Genomic DNA, 5,085 nt, shown 5'->3' on the forward strand with positions numbered 1-5,085 from the left:
GATTTATAGAACTACGACCCTGGGAAGTGTGTTGGACTTATTAAGGTGTATCCATACTATTCATGTGGCTCGTGTACTTGTGAGACTTGCGAGCCTTACAAGTAATGTGAACGGAGGTAGACTCAGAGAGCTCGTCACAAAACAGGCTCGCAAGAGGCACGAGCATATGGCTTGTCTGGCTCTGGCTGTTATCGGCACAACAAAGGGACGCGTGGCAAGCTGCATGAGTGGTGTAGACGGCAACAAGCATTGACCAGTTGGCTCGTTGCACTCATACAGTTTGGTCTAGGTATTATTCTTACTCTGTGTTGTGGACATCAGTTTTTCTTTTAAAATGGAGTGGATCGATGTTATTGCCATTAAATTAATTAATATTTATGAACAATATCCTGTGCTGTGGGATGCAACAAACTGCCAATATAAAATAAAATTAAAAAAAGAAAATGAAGCATGGGATTCCATCGCGACTGAACTCCGCGTGGAATTGCTTATTCCAGCTTATTAGCCACTTACAGGAAAGTACGCCAAAAGAAAAATAAGCCTGGGAAGTCTGGCGCTGGGTTTGAGGAAGTGAACGTCCAAATTGGTTCGCTTTCAAAGCATTTGAATTATTGCACTGTAAATATCAGCCACGGAAGACAATCAACACAGACGTAAGTAAAAAGTACTTATTTTTGGAAATGTATAAAAAACCTACTAACAAACTTAATGGGGTTCGGTCCCTTTTTGTTCCGTCTCCATGGCCACTTAACGTTTTGACTTTATCAGCTTACATTTCAGTCCCCGCTCATTTGTTATTTTTAAATATTTTGGTGTTATTCCCTTATATACTATTAATCATATCATATCTTACCTTAAGATATTTTTTTTTGTGTTTATTTTAGCATACTACCCTTTCTATTACGAATATATCTAGTAATTGCTTATAGTTTTCAAATTTAAAAATTAAAACAAAGTTCTAATTGTAACAAAATTATAGGGTTTATGACAAAATGAGCTCTGAACATCACAGAGGGGAAAGGAGGAAATGGACTAACAGGATTCGAACGCATACCGGGGCAATGCTGGGTACTCAGCTAGTAATAAATAAATAATACTGAATAACATTTATTTTTCTAACACAATATATTTAAGCACATGTACATTTATACATATTTTATTTGTATATTGTGTTATTTGTGAAAATAAAAATAATAAAATAGGAATTAATGAAGGTAAAACTTCACATATATAGGTAGTTGAAATGTGTGCAGTCAGGCAGCCACTAGTATGTATGTAGCTAGTACCTGAAAAAATTCTTTAATAAGTTATTGGTAATCATCTTGCCATGGCAGTCTTCCCTCTTCGGAAATGGAATAAGCAGCGAATTAATTTCTAATATCTTGGGCAGTCTGCGTTGAACGTCATGGAATGTTCACTAATCATATAGTTGTTGTAGCAGGAGTGATCTCATTTCTCCAAGTTCCTGGCGTACCGAGCGAGGTGGCGCAGTGGTTAGCACACTGGACTCGCATTCGGGAGGACGACGGTTCAATCCCGTCTCCGGCCATCCAGATTTAGGTTTCCCGTGATTTCCCTAAATCGTTTCAGGCAAATGCCGGGATGGTTCCTTTGAAAGGGCACGGCCGATTTCCTTCCCAATCCTTCCCTCACCCGAGCTTGCGCCCCGTCTCTAATGACCTCGTTGTCGACGGGACGTTAAACACTAATAACCACCACCACCACCAAGTTCCTGGCTTTAAATGCCTGGTCTCCTCATGATCCACTGCTCCTACAGGGGTATAAATTTGTCTGGAAGTAGAACTTTTCCGCAAGAAAGTATGGAGGTATATAGAAATCATAACAACACTTTGGGCTTTCTCAGGCTGTAGTAATACAGGCTTCTTTAGTATCTGGAATACGGAAAAAAGTATTCCGAATGCATTTTCCACAATCCGCCATATTCTTGAAAGTCTGTAGTTAAAAATTCTATTCATTGATCTCCGAGGTTATTGTCCACTATAAGGCTTCATGATATGACTGTTCAGGGGAAACACATCATCTGCAATGATAACATAGGGTACTTCTTTCTGTCTACCTGGGAGCATACGATCATGCGAAAAAACAATGGTACCATTACTCATATTGTTAAAAAAAGATGTAAGTCAAAAAACACCGTCAGAAATTCGACCTTGGCAGCCGACATCAGCATACAAAAAAACAAAAGTCAGCATCCACTAGACGAAAAAGAACAATACTGAAAAAATTCTTATAATTGAAAAAATCATGTCAAGAATTAACTGGGCTTTGGACTGTGCAATGATTGTCATCCATTGCACCGTGGCAATGAGGAAAATTCCATTTTCTCTCATATTCCTCTGCTACAAGCAACCACTCTTGTTGTCTCTGTGGCACCCGCAAAAAAGTAAATAAAAACCAATAACTTCTAATAATACAAATACTTATTAATAGCACTGACAATAATGAACGTTAATAATAATTAAAATCAATAATATTGCGTAATAATCGGTAGGTAATCATTATAACAAATCTTCTGCATTTCACTTATCAACTTGACATTGTTCCCAATTTTTAAGGATTACTATCATACATACCCCTATCCATACATCAATTCTTTTATTTTTTATTTTACTTGCTTTGTTATTGTTTATATAAATCTATTGTTGTTGGTTTGTTTTAGGAGGATTTGGAAGAACAGAGGGTTGCAGGCATGGATGCAAACGAAGGTACAGCAATCACTTGCGAAGAAGTTGGTAGTCAAGATGTCGATCATCAAACAACGCAAGGCAACAAGCAACCACCCATACCAAACAAATGCATGAAGGTATTTGCTTCACCTAGAAAAAAATCAGAGAAGAAAGGCCGAAGATCCTCGTATAGGAGAGGCATATAATGCACTACAAACTGCTTTATCCAAAACTACAGACACGTTTGACGGCTAAGAAGAGTACAAAGCGAACGTTCTGTGGCCATGGATAAAAGAGCACATGCTTTTGTTAAAAAAGAATTTTCCGACACAATTTTGAGAGCAGAAAGCAGCTGTTTCGAACATTCTAGACCTAGTTCAACCAACAGTGACCACGGCTGCTAGTCACATTTAGCGATTTCTTCAACTCAACATGTTCATGCCCATGAGCAGATGCAAAGCAACTTCCAACAGACATCTACCTCTACTTCGACTTCTGACAACACCGAACAAGGCTCTCCACATTTTCTGGACCTACCTGATTTATAATAATTAAAATCAATCATCTTTGCAGTTAACTGTTTCTCATTCTTTAAATCTAAATGTTTTATTTTTTTTCCTTATTAACTGATGAATAAAAGTGCATTAATATCAAAATTTGTATAATTTGTTAACTTACCTTTATAAACTCCTTCAAGCTGCCAGTAAGAGCTGCACATACTTCAGGAACAATGTTTGATATCACTTGTTCGGAGACTTTAAATAAAAAACTGAGGCTTGTGTAGGAATCACCAGTTGCTGAGTGTAAGTGCTAACTGCCCAGTAACTGGTATAGCTTTCCTAAATTTGCTGCCAGCCTTTGATATTTTCAGTCCAACCAAATTAACAAAATATTCAAAATCTGACGCAGAGATACGGCGAAATGTCTTGAAATGTATGTTTTCAAAATCCAAGTCATCCATCAAATCACTCCCACTATCCTTTTCTGCTCCTAAAAACTGCGTTTTCTTGGGTCTTTGTAGCATCTTCTTATATCTCCTCCCTCAGCTAATAGGTGCATCACAAGAAAGCTGGCACTTACTATAACCACTTCGTCCATTTTTAAATTAGGAAACTGGCAGTGGACATAACAGCGAGTAAGGTGCAGATTCTCATGAGCCAAAGCCTGGCAAGCAACTGGAGTAGTGTTGACAAAGAAAGAAGCAGCACAAGCTCAAGTCAGACAAGTTTGACAAGTCTCCTGACAGACGAGTATGACGAGCACACGTCTGGCGAGCACGAGTAGTATGGACACACCTTTACAGTTCTAGCTGCATACTAATGCCCTGGCAGAAAGTATTAACAAATTGACTACTATGAGGCCACCACCAGCCACAGCAGAGCCATACACCTGATGTCTTGTGCCTGTAGGTGACCACACCAGCGCCACATGCCTGACAACGCAGCCTGGCAGTGAAACATCCACCACTATGCATGTAGCAATCAAAATGTTAACTGTAGCCCTGTTATCTGTAACAGGGTGTATACATGGCCAAGAAAAAAATAGTCCCCGGTTTTTCTCGGATTAAAATATAGTTTTTCCAGGTGAAAATACGTTTTCCACATGAAAATACGTATTTACCATGTCAAGTGACAATGTATTTTCCCTCAGAGCTGTAAAACTTATCAATCCTTTGTATTGGTAAAGGTTTTATACACCATCGTAGAAGTTCCTAGCACTTTAGGAAATGAAATCCAGCAAAAAATGTGTTTTAGAAGCACGTTTGTTGCATGGCAACATGTACACTGTATATTTTCACAGTACAAAAACATAAGTACAAATTCAACCAAACACAGTACAGTGGTTTCCAAAGCACTGAATTCGAGACCGTGTTGTGTTTTTGTCAGCCAATCATAGCTCATGCCACATGATCTAGCCAGCCAATGACAGCAGGTAGAAACTCTAAGCTTTCACATATAATGTTGGTGTTTTTAAACACTCGTTACCTTTATGATATATCAAACACAAATGCTCCAGAAAAATTTTAAATAATGGCATGAATGGCTGGTCTTTGGGGTCAATAATTTTTCTATGTGGCTGGTCCTCAAAGTGTTAAGTTTTGAATGAAAATTAAATGATCCATGATTTGAAATTCATTGCACATTCTTACACATAACACAATGCATCTTGTGTAACAGGAAACTTACTTTGAAAGTAACGATTCTCAAATCACCGTTCATAATATTTTCCCACAATCTGTTAAGGACACGACACATAAGCAACAAATCATAGCGATAGACTGAATTTGATATTGCCTGTAATCAGTCACTTGCCTTGACACCCACAAACAAGTGATTTGCCAAGCAGTTTGAATCAGTATTATAACATCACTGTGTTGACAAGTTCTACATAAAATGAA

The 5,085-nt window shown here is 38.2% G+C and overlaps 1 pseudogene; it reads left to right on the forward strand.

The window, feature by feature from the left end:
* The first annotated feature begins 334 nt into the window (after window positions 1–334).
* LOC124545678 lies at window positions 335–3,318 on the forward strand (annotated as a pseudogene).
* Window positions 3,319–5,085: the final 1,767 nt, after the last annotated feature.

Source organism: Schistocerca americana, chromosome 8 (assembly GCF_021461395.2).
Source record: "Schistocerca americana isolate TAMUIC-IGC-003095 chromosome 8, iqSchAmer2.1, whole genome shotgun sequence".
Classification (NCBI taxonomy): Eukaryota; Metazoa; Arthropoda; class Insecta; order Orthoptera; family Acrididae; genus Schistocerca; species Schistocerca americana.